At 40.8% G+C, this 16212-nt stretch overlaps 1 protein-coding gene across 10 annotated transcripts in view; it reads left to right on the forward strand.

Annotated features, from left to right (window-relative positions):
- The window catches only part of foxp1b (forkhead box P1b), a 158735-nt gene that overhangs the window by 49003 nt on the left and 93520 nt on the right, over positions 1-16212 (forward strand). For 7 of the 10 annotated variants that reach the window (XM_078247734.1, XM_078247744.1, XM_078247735.1 and 4 more), the window contains one exon: positions 7310-7376. The exons of 1 other annotated variant lie outside the window; for it this stretch is intronic. The gene's annotated coding sequence lies outside the window, so the exon portion shown is untranslated. Of the gene's footprint in view, positions 1-6898; positions 7012-7309; positions 7377-7899; positions 7967-16212 lie in introns of those variants that run through there. 2 more of the 10 variants (XM_078247737.1, XM_078247739.1) reach the window with 2 other exon arrangements.

The following is a 16212-nucleotide window of genomic DNA, read 5'->3' on the forward strand; positions in this document are numbered from 1 at the left end:
TCTTTCCTTTTGTTCTGCCTCATGTGAACGTGTTGATGTTCATTTGTTCTGCCTGCTCTTGTCTAATTAAAAGAGGCCAGGACAGGTAGGGCTCTCAGCAGGCATCTGCTCTGTGCCAGTTCTTCATTTGGTGAGTGTTTGTGTTTATGCAAAGGGGCCGCTTCCTGCATATTTAATCTAGAGCAAGGCAACAGCTTTTGTTGTGTTTAGACCACATACCTCTCTCTCTCTCACGCACGCACACACACACACTCTACTTCAACTAATCCATACCTTTCTCCTCCTCTTCAGAAGTGGATTTTTTAAACACTCAGTGCTTGGAGGAAATGTGCATCAATATACAGTTTCCTTAACATGATGAAAGTCTATTTAACTGATCATGGGTAAGTCTGTAAAGGTTTCATGATCTTTTATCCTCCCCCTTTTGCCTTTTATGACTGGTGGATGTATGTACGTGTGCATGCCCAGTCTTATGTTTGTAGGTGTGTACTGTATGTGATTGACAGAGTTGGTGTATAGGGTGTAGATAGCATTTAGAGATGTTCTGATACCGATACCAGTATCGGTATCGGCTCCGATACTGCCTAAAACGCTGGTATCGGGAAGTACTGGAGTTAATGCACCGATCCGATACCACGTAATAAAGCCCTAAAGAAAATCTACGTTAAAGTAGTTTATTTATGTTCTTTTTACGTTATAACTGACTGTCAAACTGCAGAATAAAAGAAAGTTCCTTGGCATTCATTGTTTGTGTTTGTTCATGTTTCACAAAGAGTTTAACCTGAGCCAGACCGACAACAAAGATAGAAATAATATCCCATCCATACAGGGATAGTAGTATACAGTTGTTAAAACATAATAAAATATATGACACACTGGTATCGGATCGGTACTCGGTATCGGCCGATACCAAGTTCAGGTATCAGAATCGGTATCGGGAAGCAAAAAATGGTATCGGGCCATCTCTAATAGCATTGGGTTTTACTGTAGTTACTGAGTAAGAGTTACTACTACATGGCCAGTATTTGGATACAATGTAGTGTCTCATTGCCCGACCTTCTTTCACAGCGCTGCGGAGGAGGGTCTGGTTAGTCTGCCAATCACAATCGCTAGCTCCACATGGATCCGCTGCAAAATAGCCTCAGGAAGGAACTTGTTTTGTTCGAACGTGTACTTTCAAAGGTTGTTATAGTCATGCGAGAGAAATCTCAGATTGGACAGATAGTCTAGCTAGCTGTCTGGATTTACCCTGCAGAGATCTGAGGAGCAGTTAACCATAGTCCTCAGAAATCCACCGGAGTTTAAAATTCCAACACAAAGAAAGTGGAAGGAAAAGGACATCGGCGAAAAAACATGCATCCGGCAAAAATGTCATTTTTAAGACAAAACAATTAATTGATTGATAGAGAAAATAATTGACAGATTCATTGATAATGAAAGTAGTCGTTAATTGCAGCTCTAGTTGTATGTCTGGTGTTGTAATTTAAAATCTAAAGCTTTTTCACTCAAAGTGCCAATGATAAAATAAACGTTTATTAAACGGGTAGCTCAAATCAAGCAATGTGATTAGTTCATAGTTGTGATATAATTCAATTCAAATTCCTTTGCACAATAAGTATCACTCTGGTCTGAGAAAAAACAAACTGATGTCTGGTGCCACGGAGGGAAGCTGTTCATCTGTACACACACTACCATGACTCAAGTGTGCGCTATATTTAGAATATTTTTGCTGCTTTACCTTGCTGTCAGACCGCCCTTTACGACGGGGAACTGAAGCCGTTATCTATGCTCTCAAAGCCACCAGACTCCATTGACAAATAGTGGAGTTGCTAGTCTACTGCTGTCTCGATCGGTTAGTTTTTTTGTGGCATTGTGTTCCTTGCTTTAGAGTTAAAGATACATTGTGTAAGAATTTCTCCCATCTAGTGGTGAAATTGTATATGACAACCAACTGAATATTACTTTCTAGCCCCTCCCATTCCGAGCGTGTTTTAACTCCTACGGTGGCCGTATTATTCCAAGATTAACACGGCTTCCAGTACGAGTATCAGTGCTATCGTTATTCTGTACATTGTCCGAGATTAATAGTGTAAGGCAATGTTTACAGCATAGGCTACATATTTTTCTCCGTGAGCAGAGTCAGAGATCAGCGATGCGACGGCGGTGCGAGGGAAAGCTAAAGGAAGAGGGAAAGGTAAAGAAAAACCAAAAGACAGAGCTGGTGGCAGTGGATCGGTGAAGCAAAGAAAAACTAAAGAGACACTCTCCAACGATGACGAGGAGAGAGTGGAAGCCCTTCAAAGACAAAGGAGAGAAGCAACGGAGGTTTGTGTTTTTAATACATTTCTCTGAGCAGTATGAACAATGTCAATGAAACCAAAATCAGCTCTTAGTATCTCCATCGTTTACACGCAGCTGTTCTAGCTGTAGCCTAGTCTGTGTTACAACTGCACATGACGTGAGGTGCCAGGGAAATCACAATACACATGATTACGTTTATGTTACAAGGTAGACGATCCTTTTTCATTTGACGCGAGGAAAAGTATCCTAGACGTCGTTCTAGCGTTATGCACAACCATGCTATAGTTAGACAAGCAACTATAAAACTTTGAATTTACACAACTAGGCTGAATTACCGAGAAGAAAGCAGGCAACTTTGGCGTCCCTTTTAAAGTCCTTGCTCCTTATGAGCTCTTTCCATCTTGGAAAAGCCACTCCAATATTAACTTTGGTCTTGTTGTCCTAGAGAATAGGCGTGATCCTCCACCTTCAACAGGCTTTCAAATCTGACGGCAGTCACGAGTAATCTCCCGGCTGGCATTCGTCACGGTGCCACTGAGTGTAAAAGCGCGAAAGGCGGAGGTATGTCCCTCTTTGGCTAATGTGTTTTAAAGATGGAGGCGCAACATGGCTGCCGCCATTCGAGCGACTCGCTCGTATGTATTGTGAATGGCTCGTAATGATTCTACGCGTACGAGAATACTTTGATTAGTTGGTGGAAGTAATTACACATGAATGAACACATATTTGTGAAAGAACAAAGGGGTTTTTGCTAAGAATCAACTAAAAAAATGACACAATGGAGCTTTAAGCAAAAGAAATAGCCTGTGCTAGCTGCTAGTGTAGGCTAACGTTACACGTCACCTTAGCTGTGATATAATCACAACATACCCGACCTGCTGTGAACTATTGCTTAATTATATAAACGACAACTTTGTCAGTAAAAATTGTTGTTGCTAGTACATCTGGACTTAAACTATATCATCTTTTAATAGATCTGAATTGCGATAAGGATAAATAAGAACAAAAGAAAATGGTTGATTAATGGAGGAATGTGTTGGGCAATTTAAAAATTCACAAATGATTGGAAAAGATCACCCAACTGTGGTTGTGTGAAAAATGTTTGCTTTTTTTCCAGTGCAGTAGGGTTGGAGGTGATAGAAAGTGGTAACCCCACTGAACGTGATGCGTGAGGGTATTAGTTCCTCCCTTCATTCATCACCTCTTGTTCTCCCTTTGTCTTTGTCTGGGGAAATGGAATCTGCAGCTTATTGATATTAATAGCGCACAGGATCCGTGGTCGGAGAGGATCTGGGTCCTGGGCGAGAGTGGAAACCTGATATGGCTGGGTTGAATTGACAGTCTTTCTACTTGACAGGGTGGAAAGGGGTTGGCTATAAAAATAAGATTGCATAATGTCCACTGTGTGTTTGCCCTTTGTATGCTGTACTGTTCACGCGTGATCAACTTTTTTTGACTGTGCTGATCTAATTTCACGTGCAAAGTGAGATCCTGAGCTGCCACCAGCTTTGACTTCTCAGCAGACAAAATAATTCACAAAGTGCAGTTTTCTGATGCTTTTTCTCATGGATCAATAGATCAGAATTCCCAAAGACACAGAGTAGTGTGCACTGGATATCTACTTGATAGGGCTTCCTGTATTCAATGAGCTCATTTAAATAGTGTAGCGAAATGTGTGGCCTTGTTTGTTTTGGGTTAAGAGTGAAATTCCACTTCCTTGGTATTAAGGCAGCAAAGCTCTCTGTTTGCACTATGTGTACTTTGTTCTTAGCTCAGCAAAACGTGAGGGCAGGTCCAAAGTATCGGGGGGGATCAGACAGGCCTGACATTCACCAGACTGCACTGTTGCCTTTTAAGCTGAGGAGGAAAAAAAGAATGTGAAGAAAGCACCCAGAATAAGGGCTGGCTGGATTGAAGTTGGATTTAATTGGTGGGTTTTTACTCTGTTTGCGTGTCAGAAAGTGCTGTTGTTTACAGTCTGTGTGGGTGTTACAATATAATGCCAGGACCATGCCAATCACATCAAAAAGACAAAAAAAACAAAAACAATGCTTGTTTTTTCACTTTTTCAAATGCTGACTTTTTTTTGTCTTTACGAGACTGTTTTTCATTTAATCAGTCCTTCTTAATAAAAGCCCAGAAGAAAAATAGGAGAACATAGTGTGCAGTCAGCCCTTTTAGCAGATCAGATCATACAGTAAGCAGCTGTGTTTGTTGAGAAGTGACCCATGCTTATGATTTCCCTGTGTTTCAGAGCACAGGCAGTGACTTGGAAAGTCTCCTGCACACACCCAAAAAACAAACACCAATGACCCTGTGTATATATAGTAGTTATCACTGACTCTACTCAACTAAAACTCTCCTACGCCCTCCTTCTTAGTTAGACAATGCTCTTAATACAGATTCACCAGCCTTAAGGAGTGTTAACCAGTGTCTCTACATTTTTGGGTTTTATTCAAACACACCGTTAGGCCCTGGCAATGATAAATAGATACTGTTGATTTATTCAGTGGCTGATACTAAGTGATCGAAACATCCGGGATGGGCTGTAAAGAACCGAGAGACAACTCTGGCAGCCTCCTATTGACAACTATTGAGTTGAGCATTAATTAATATGGTAATGATGTGTGAAGGTTCATTAACGAGCCGCCACAGAAGTAGCCACAGATACAGTATTACCCGTGCTTGGAGTAATTAATGGAATAACTTTACTTAGTGGTAAATATTCATGGGCCCTCATCTTTTTGTCTGCACAGTGTGAAGAGAGAGGAGAGCCTGTCCATTAGAGGAGCTGAAGAGCTGTCCACAGTGAATGCGGGCCTTTTGTTGGGATTGGGTGCGTTTCAGTGGAGGGGTATTAATTCATATTTTGAACATGCAATCTTACAACAAAGCCAAAGGCACTGATAACATACCTAGGACTAGAGAGCATATTGTGAAGCTGAGACCCCCTCACTAATAGGCAAGTCCACTTCACAGGTTTGTGGACAGAATAAAACCAGTCTTTGTTCGTGCTCATATGTAACCACAGCAGTTCATTATGATAGCAAAAAAAAACCTTCTGATTGCCCATTTCCTCTGAAAATAGGTGTTTGCACCCCCCCCCCACACACACACACACACACACACACACACACACACACACACACAGAATATTACTATAAAGCCTGTGGTATTTGCATGGAGAACAGTAACATTTATTTGGATCATCTGATACTCTAAGGTCTAAATGAGGTCTGAATACTCTTCAGGCTAATGGTCACACTATGTATTGCACACACGAGTCTTAACATAACTACTATGAGATTTTTCTTTATCAAAAGCCTTTGTTGTCCTATTTTCCACTTTGTTTAACACAGAACACCTACAAAATCCTCTCAAGACTTTACAAGAGAACCTTGCAAAATGCTCCTTAGTTCCCTATTGTCTTTTGAAATTGTTGCATTTTGATTCATATTCTTAGCTAAAGCCTCTTACTGAGCATGCACATAACCCACCTAGGTGGGTAATTATCTCAACCAGGAGTTGTTCTATTCCCTAAAATCTCAATGTGGGAGTGTGTGATGGGCTTGGTTTTCCCAACTGGGCGAAGCAGCGTGTGCTTGTTTATCCTCACCCTACGTTCTCTGCACCCCCACTGTTCTAAATGGTAATATTACAGCTTTGTGCTGTTTGAAATGGAGACAATTATCTGTTTAGGCATTACAAGATGGGCATTATGTTACAAGGAGAAAAGGCATACAGCTGCTATCAGGATCCCGTTGTTGCCTTTTCTCTCCAATACAAATTTTCCATCATTAAAATGATGGAACATTTATCTAAATGGATGTTATGCGTTGGGTAAACTCATTTAGCTCCCAGGGCTCTTTCAGGTGATGGGAATTAATGATGTTTAGGAGTTTGAAACTGAAAATATCTGTCATTTGTCACCACTCGCCATTGATTTACGGTTCCATTGATGATATGTTAATTGAAGTGTAATGAATCACAATAATAGGGTAGTTGTGTGGGAATGGTCCATTTTGGATGATTGTTCAACCCTCAGTAGAGTTCAGAGCGAGCTGCATGTTGACTCGCGTTTTCAACAAGGGCATTTAACACATAATTAATGCTGAAACTGGGCAAGTTGGACCAGTGTTTTTTTTTTTTTTATTATTATCTTTGTCTGCTTTAGATAAACACTTGCACAAACGCCTGGCCGCAGTTTTGACTGCCAAATGTAAACGGCAAAAAAGAACATTGGGAGAGGGAGTTGGGAGCTTTTTTTTTTCTCCTTTCATATTTGGATATGCTTTAATGCCTTTATTCAAATGCACCTGAGATATTGCCACACAGTCACTTCTCAGTTTACCATAAAAATAAGATTTTGTTTCCTCTCTTTTTGTCATCTTTCCTTGCCTGGGTTGAGTGCTCAGTTAGGAAAGCTGTGTGCATGCAGATCAGGGCCGCCCGGGGGGGGAGTTGAGTCAGAGCAGGTACAGGTACACTGTGCTCACCACTGGGGGGGGGGGCATTAGAAAAGTTTTTGTCTTGCAAATAAACCATTCACTCGCATCAGACAGCTCCATTGTTCATTTGTTATCGCCAGTGGGTGTAGTTGTAGTTAACAGACAGATGGAAATGCAAGGATGTGTCCCGCGGTGACAATAGTCGGCTTCTGCCCCGCTCAGAGCTGAAATGGTGGCTGGACATTGGTAGCAGCAACGGGAGGTACAGTGTGCGGTGCAGCTCCATGCATACACAGGGAAGCAAACAGCACTGGAATGCAGAGAATTGATTTCTTTCTGATGATTTTGCAGAACACGTATGCGACTGTTTGTACACGTTATCAATTCTAATCAACAGCAACTGGTGGGAAAGTTGTTATTAGCAGCGTTTAGTTTACACCCATGCCCTCTGTGCTTCTCTCTTTCATACGTTGGCTTGTGGGTGTTGTTGACAAGCAATATGTTTTGCAGTGGTAATTATTTCTTAATTATAAATATTTTTTTCCATTTTGTGTCCACAGGGCGAGGAGGCTGTTTTACCACCGCTGGAACTGAAGATTGCTTTAAATAAGCAAGTCCTTGTAGAAGGTAAACACACCATCTTTCACCAGACTCTAGTCACTGCATGTGTGTGAATGCTGGATTGATTTGGCTTAATAACTAACTGAATGCAGCGGGGTTGTCTTGTTTGTGTTCTGTATTTTGCAGTCTGTATGTGCGGGTCAAGAGGGTGGGATGGTTTGTGTGTGTGCGTGTGTGTGTGTGTGTGTGTGTGGGGGGGGGATGCGCACGCTGTCAGTGGTTTGAGAAGCTTGACTTGAGACTAGCATGGTGAGTAATAAAGAGACAGTTCCCCTGAAGATCAAAATGGCGTTGGTAAGAAGTTGGGTGTGTGATAACTAGTTTGGAAGGAAATGAGGACATGAGGAATTGAGGTTGCTTAATGCAGAGATATCTTATCTGTCTGTTTGTACATTTTGACATTTGTCTGGAAAAACTGAAATATGGTAATGCCATGTTTACCAAACAAGAGGGGGGAGGTTTACCGCACTCAGTCTTGTTATCGTTGGCATCTCAGCCATGCTGGTGGATATCTTGTGTTTGCTCCTCACACCCGTCTCCCTATCTGAGAAAGTTTGGGGCCCCTAAGGATGTGAACCTTTGGCTGGAGCGATCTGGTGAGGCTGTGTGTGTGTGTGTGTGTGTGTGTGTGTGTGTGTGTGTGTTGGGGGGTGTTAACACTTCAGGAGCTCAGGGCTTCAGAGGAGGAGTGTGGGTCTGTTTTCTGTCTCATACAGCCTCATGCTCACCATCATCTCGTTCTTTCATTGTATTTTTGTCTATCTTTATCAAGTCTTCTCTGTCTCTCGCTCACTCTCTCCCTCCATCGGCACATTGTGACTCGTAGGTAGATAGGATGGACACATGTTGTGCCAAATAATGACTGTACATTTAAGTAGTGCGTTTTTTGTTTGAGCCTGTTACAGAGCAACTAGGCTGTTGTTAAATATGTAAGGTTTAACGCTGTTTTTTGGGATTGCAATAGTGATTGAGTTAATTATATGATTATTAAAATATACAACAACATGGCCTGCCCATTTAAGGATATCCACCCAAAATAAACAACATAATAATAATTTTCAACATATTTTTCTTGCCACAAAAAATGCAAACCTGTTCAAGTGGTAAAGTGTTAAGAATATATTTCTTTAAAAAATGAGATTTCTACAACTCAAACACAACAAAAGTGGGCAACATTACAATAAAAGTGTAATAAATCCAATTACATCCTAGATAGAAGGGATGATGTCACTTCCGGGCCACTCTCTGATTCTTAACAAAAAGCTGTCACTGATACATTATTCTCATCTTAAATATGAACTGCTGCAGCGTCTCTGTAGAGTTTGGAAAAAGCCAAAGCAGCTGTAACTGTCATCGTTACAGTCAGCAATGGCTGTGGGATTTCAGCCAGACTAGTTTCCTCTTCATTGTAAAAGGATGTGCTCATCACCATATGTTAAACAGCCTATACTCCTCTTTATTTGACTCAGACAATTACCCCCACATTTGAGAAACTTGAAGCAAATTGAAGCAGAGGATTCATGTTGCTGCTGTTTATCTGGAGTGCATTCTCCGCTTAGTCAGGTCCACTGCAGCAGGCCCCCTCGGCTGCCTGCTACAGTTGTAAGAGTAGCCCTGAAATCCTCCAAATGGTTGTGTAATTCATGTTAATGTGGCAAAAATCAGTCTAAGGACTGACACAACTTTTCAATGTGATTTTGATTGCATCGCTAATGCAGGAATCCCTGTGGCAGCTTATGGGATTACCATGTCTTGGTGTTTAAAGCTCCTTCTTTTTTTCTTTTTTTTTAAAGCGCAATAGACTCTAACATAGTGTATGTGTTTGTTTGTGTCTACATTTGAACCAGCTATGCTTTTTAGAATATTTATCATTAATTGAAATGTAAGAAAAGTCTTCTGAAAAGCGAAAAAGCAAAAATTTATTTGGATATCTGGAATACTTATCATCCCATTGACATATCTGTGCGATAGGGCTGCCTCTGATGTGTGCTGTTTGTAGGCCTGCTTTCTTTGGCCAATTTATTTAGACCTGATGACATCCAACTTCCCAGAAAAGTATCCTCAGATGCTTCAAAATGTTATCGTCTCATGCTGGGCTTCATTTGAATTTCATGAATCCATGTAAGGGAGAGAAGAACACATCATACAAACACTCCTTTTCTTGTAATTCTTCCTTTGCTGTAAATGCTTTGGTTTATATTGCCTTAGTTTTAGCTGTTGAAGTTGCTTTATTTAATCCACTTTTTATGGAAGTGTTAAGAATAAACAAGTGGATTCATGAGTTGGCCCCACAAAAAGGTCATGTGCAGATTTATGCTGGGATGAAAATAGGGCCTCTGTAATGGTTCCCTTGACTGCATTTATTGCTTACTTTAAAAAAGTAATTTCTTTATATCAGCATCAAGCTGGCAATTGCCATGTATTAGTATTAAGCTTGGTAAGCTTCTAATTCTGTGGCATTTACAGCTGGCTGTGTTTCCATGCATTTATAACACTTTGATTCTTAAGAGCTCCTGTAATCGCTTATGCCTAGCTTGGAACATAATAAACAACTCGCTGTAGCAAAAGTGCCACATGGGGGAGATTTCTTGGAGGAAAGTTAAACGCTTCTGTCACTGGCAGTTTTGTTGCTGTGTTTTTCATGCACTGTAAGTACCGTAATCTACTCTCTGAGCTTGGCTGCTGTGGTTAAAAACAGTGACAGGCAGAATAGATGCAAGGTAGCGTGAAAATGAAAAATTATCATCCCTACAGAGACGTCACAATAGAGACCAAGCCATAAAGCGACGGTGTGCCTCTGCCGTTTCCTGTTGATTGAGATACCAGGATGTGTGAAAGCCTTCTAAACACCCTCACCTGACCCCCGTCGGTTTTCCCTATCTGATGCTCTGCTCCCAAGGCCGCATCAGCTGCTATCAGAGCACACACTGGCAGATCGCCCGCCTCTCTATTGTCTGGCTAAACAGGTTGCGCTGCTAGATGCGTGCCACATTCTGAATACAATATGTCACACAATAGAGCTACATCCTTATTTTCTCTCGCATCTCCTACTACTTTCTGATGAATTATCTTGTGCTGCGAGGTAGAAAGAATTGCACTGATAATATTATCACAGATGTGTTATCTTGAAGCTACTTAAAATATCTTTTTGGGGAAAAACGCATTTGGCAAGTTTCAATCTATTTTTCTATCAGCATCAAACAGACACGTCTTCTTTTGGTCTGAAACATATTGACGGACGTATAAACTCTGGTCTGCTAGGAGGGTGAGGAGCTTTGATAGTGTATTGGTGCTACCAGGTGCAGACAGCGAACGTGACAGTCTTTGTGTGAGATTGACTGAGGCGACAGAAGTAAGCAAATTCCATCCACAGATGAGTTGTCTTACAGCGAGATGAAAAGGAAATCACAAAAGTGAGAAAATGTGTCAAAGCTCCTGTTTTTTTTAGCTTTGGCCTTGACTTCTTGTCTTCTGAGCAAAAATGACTATACAGAGCTTTTCTTTTTTGTGGTAACCCAGGCCGGCATCTGTCAGACTGTCTATACTGTACCAGAACTGCTGTAATATCAAATATAAAAAAAAAAAACCATACTTTCCCTGCTCCCCAAAACAATATTATACATTTACAGTATATATTATGATACTTAAAAAAGGGCACTTGTTTATGGTTTCCAGTCTGACTTGAGAAAGTCTCTGACTATTTAAGGAAATTAAATAAGTTTCTACAAGGTGCAGTCATTCTTATTTGGATAGTTTTGACTTTGTTGCAATCACTTCGTGTCATGGTAAATATAACTTTGGCAGTCCATTGCTTTCTCCGTTTATTTTAGAAAACAAATCCCTTTTTAGGGATAAAGCACCTGGTGGGGCTACTTAATGGAATGGCTTCAGCCCTACGCAAATAAACAGCTTGCATTTTTGGTGTGAGATTAGGGAGAGAGGGAGAGGGAGAGAGAGGGAGAGAGAGGGGGAGAGAGAGAGAGAGAGAGAGAGAGAGAGAGAGAGAGGACAGAAGTGGAGAAGTTGTACTTCTACTTCCAACTATAGTTGACTGTATGTATTGCATGTCTATAGAAATGCATGTGGACAATATTGGCATGTTGTACTGATCCTGGGTAAGACGTCATGCTGAGGTAAAACTATTTTTATAGTCAACCAGTGGATCACCAGTAGGATATTATTGAAAAGGGTTGGAAAATATCAGTCTTTGTTTCCACACTTGCACGTACAAAACATGTGTTTATGCCTTATCTTAACCTGGAAAGATAGCGTGGTAACCAGAGCCAAAGCAAAGGCAATGAACAGGGAGGAGAACAAGTAACCAGTGAAACATTAGGTAGAATAAGGGCTACATTTTTCTGAAATAGCTCAACATGCTGTTGAAATGATTGAGATATGGAGCCTTTTAAACCAGGCATGTCAAATAGTTATTTCATTCAACCATTAGTTTTCCCACTGCTCCGACTCACATTATATATGGTTAAGAATTAGGTCCCCACTCATTCTCTTGTTAAATTTGTCTGGCTAATGTTAACCTATTCGAAATACTGAATCAGAATTAAGCAGCTAAGTGAAAATTTTTTGTTGAGGCTACGTTCACATTATCGGATATATCAGTATTCTGTATAGAAAAATTACATCATCCACAGTCAACCAAATCAAATAATTCAATATTAAAATCTTTAACATATCGAAAGTCTGTACTGAATGGCCAATCATAAATAATATAAATAAAATAATACTTATTCTTACTAACAAATATTTCCCGCACTTGTCACACCAGAAATTGACACTTCTTCTAGAAGCTTGATGACGGAGGGATTACTTGCAGGGCTACACTAGCCTGTACTCGTCACACACTAGCCCGCCGGGCTAGCACTAGCATAGTGGGGAGTAGCATAGCTTTGCCAGACCTTCCTCCACAGCGCCGCTGAGGAGGGTCTGGCTAATCCACACAGCATTCCGGGATGGGAGAAAAACGTGCTCTGGTTTATTGGCATTTCTTTAAACCAATCACAATCGTCTTGGGCGGTGCTAAGCACCGGGCAGAGCCACGGTGCCGCTGTAAAATAACCTCGGGAAGGAACTTCTTTTGGTGGAACGTGTGTACGTTCAAAAGTTGTTTTAGTCGTGCAACAGAAAACTCAGATAGGACAGATAGTCTAGCTAGCTGTCTGCAGTTACCCTGCAGAGATCTGAGGAGCAGTTCACCATAGTCCTCAGAAATCCACCAGAGTTTAAAATTCCAACACAAAGAAAGCCCAAGGTAACGGACATGTGGCTGAAAAGAGTAGAATTGAATGTAAAAAAATTGGATGTGGATTAACCTTGCCCCGTTGCGGTAATTTGATTTTGCCGAGAAAGTTTGTCAGTTTTAAATGCTTGTGTGACTGGGCCTTTCAATTGTATTTTACTCAGGTCAAGTTATTGTTCAAGTGGCAGTTATTGCTGGGATAAAAAAGAAAAAATTAAATGATACTCACCTTCATGTTCTGCACCCTCTTAATCTCAATGATCACTTGTATTGTGTTTCAGTATAGCCAAAAACAATATTTCCATATTTGTCTGTGAAGTATAAAATAGGGATTTTACGAACGCAATTGTGGTTCAACATTGATTGAACCACTGTTGAGTGGTTTGAAACAGTACAGCTTGCATCTGTGCAAGATGGTGAATTAGTGTGGAGGGAAGGCCAAACTGGAGAGGAAACAAAAGCATCCTCAAATGTAGCCGCCTTAATGTGGACAAGGCCCGGGGGGGGAACCGAAAGCTGGAGGCTATTTCTAACCAAATGTGGGTTTATTTATGTAATCAAATGAAAAAGGTGGAGGCATTTTTTAAATTTATATTTATTTACAGTTTTTTCTTTTTCTCTGGTTTTAGTCTTGGCTCCTGGGTTGTTTTCCTAAACATAGTGTCTCTGGCTGGCTAGAAAAAGGAACAGGGGTGATCAGTGCACTGAAAACAGGAATGACAAACACCATTAGCTGAAAAATTTCCATCTCATTGCAACTATGTTATTGTTTACTTTACCATACACGTCCTAATATGGTTACCTCCCTGTCAAAGCGGGCCGGAGCAGAGCCGAGGGGCCCTCGCAGGGAGACGCTTTGTCTGCCACTTAGACAATAAGAAACAAATGTCACAGCTCGGCAAAATAGCCTGGCTTTCACAGCCTTACAGTACTTGGCCTTCCATGCTGCTTGGCGCAGGCTCCCGTGTGATATTTATCTACTCTCCACTGTTAGATGCCCAAGTTACAATGTACCCCCACCCCTATCCGTCTCTGCCCCCTTTCTTTTGCTCTATCTTCCCTTCCCTTTCCTTCTGTCTTTCTTTGTCTGTATCTCTCCATCGATCTCTGTCCCTGTCCTGGTGTTAGCTATGTGTAGGTTGACTGATGGGCCTCTGTTTGCTTGTGTTAAGTTATTTATCAGGGGGTGGGGTGATGTGTTTGGAGTGGCTTCTGCCCTCCTCCCTGTGGCCGAGCGGAGGCCAGTTCAGTTGCAGGTCACGCCCCGGCTCGAAGCCGGCTCTGCGTTTGAACTGGAAACATCTTGGCGACCCTTAGAGACCCTGTATGATACTTGGATGAAATCACAACCACACAAACTCAGAAAATGTATTCTGCAGAGGAAATAGGGTAGATGCTAAATCGGATCTGCTAGACTGGTCGTCGTGGTTAGGTTTAGGCATGAGGAGTGGGGATTGGTTAGGGTAAGAACACCAGGGCAAGCCAATCGGAGGCAGAAAAAGGCGAGCCACGAGGCACGTCCTTTGACGTTGATACGTCTGGCAGATCCGATCTAGCATCTACTGAGGAAATGTGGCATTCTGGAGACAGTGGCTCTTTAATTTGAATTGTTCTGAAGTTTGCTGAAGCGTCATTTGTTGTTGTTGTTGTTGTTGTTAAATGTGCAAATGTGTTATTTCTCATTGCAGATTGAATAAAGTATAAGGATCGACCGATACTGGTTTTTAAAGGCTGATACCGATTATTAGAAGATAATGAAACCGATAACCAATATTTGGAACCGATGTGCATTTACAGTGAAAATGAAAATCGTTAAGTCAAAATTAAGATTTTGGAATGTTACAAACTCCAACACAAAATAAATAAATGAAATGCTTTAAGCAATTATTTAATAAATTCGAAACTTTAACATAATACCTAGTAAAAGATAGTCAGATAGTGTTGTGGGCGGGACATTAAGTCAGACTGTGAGTGAAACTGAAGCAGAGGGACAGACACAGAGCTGTAGCGGAACCAAAGTAGCGCACTTTTTAAATTAATTATTAATAATTATAATAATTCTTATTAATTATCTAGCTAAATAGCCCGATAAGATGTAACCTATACAGTCCGGGAACGTTTTAAGCAACCGTAGTTTGTTTAAAACAAGGAGAAGTGAATAGTTTTACATGAGCGGTGATATCGGTTCAAAATCCCGATAAAATTACATCAGAATCATAAAACTGGACGTTGCTCATATTGCCAATCATCTGGGATCCTCAGTGGATTGTCAGTAGGCTATTAGGCATTAGGGTCAGGTTACGTCACCACAGGTTAGTCTGACAGAAGGTGGAAATAGGCTTCTTTCAGATGCATGGGCTTTCTCTTCCTCTGTTGGTGGAGGATGATGGCAGCCTCACCTCAATCCTAAAATCCTCACGTTTATGATATTTGCCCAGTATTATCTGTGCCCGTGGATGAATGGGAGGACAGAGCATGAGGAATGTAGAAGGTCAGGCTGCGTGATTTACACAGTACAGAGCCAGAGAATCCTTGGGAAAATACTTGGGCCGGGATCAAACAGACATCATGTGATATGTTCTTAACACTGACCTTTAAATTCATGCATTTTACTGCTACCCTTTGACAAATGATGCACTACATGTAACACTATTTGTATTGAATTTTGAAAATAACGTTAATGAAAGCATTATGGACATTTATTTGCAAAAGAATGGCGCCTTGTGCAACAGAGCTTGTTTTGTGCTTCTGACATTTTTTGTATCTTCATAATGCCAGTATTTTGAATATGCATCGTAAAACAAGCCACTTTTTCTGAATTCCTGGAAAAGATTTGAGATCCAGGTTTTCATTTTATTGCCAAAAGGCCAGTGCCTAAATACTTATTCAGAGTCCCGGTGACTTTGATATTTTTGACGCGTTCACGTAAGTAATTGGTCAAATAATTAGTTGTAAGTTGACATTTTTTAACTAACAATTATAACATTCATTTATGTCATAATTTAGTTCCATAGTTCAAATGGACATACGGTTCATTATTTCTTCAGTATTTGTTCAGGCCTGCCTATAATTTCCACTCCATTGCAGTTATATTCTGTTGATAAGCTAATGGCACAGACCTTTTTTTTTTTCTTCGTTTTTATCTGAGCGGAAAGACTATACCCTCTTTGAAGTTAATGAACTTTGTGAAAGGGTTGTTTACTGGCTTCAAGGTCATTTTCTGAGAAGGGCAGCAGATTTTCTTGTAAACATATTAACAGCCAAAGATGTGTAAACACTGTAAATGTATACAGGTGGGGAGGGAGCCATACTGGCATATTTTCCTGTTTTCTCTTTGTTTGTTTATCCTAACTTTTCCCATGTGTGACACACGTATAAATGCTGTTGTGTGCATATGTGTTTTGACTTTTAGAAATATGTTTAGACTCTTAGAAAGCATAATGATGTGCCTACCCGCAGTATAAAGCTGGGAGGGGAGAGAAGGAGAGGCTGACAGTAAGGCAAACGCAGGACTAGTGGGGGTATTAAATATGAATTAATGGAATGATGCTCAGGCACATCTCTGGGTGTAGTGTAGTGTTAAAAAAT

Source organism: Sander vitreus, chromosome 4 (genome assembly GCF_031162955.1).
Source record: "Sander vitreus isolate 19-12246 chromosome 4, sanVit1, whole genome shotgun sequence".
Classification (NCBI taxonomy): Eukaryota; Metazoa; Chordata; class Actinopteri; order Perciformes; family Percidae; genus Sander; species Sander vitreus.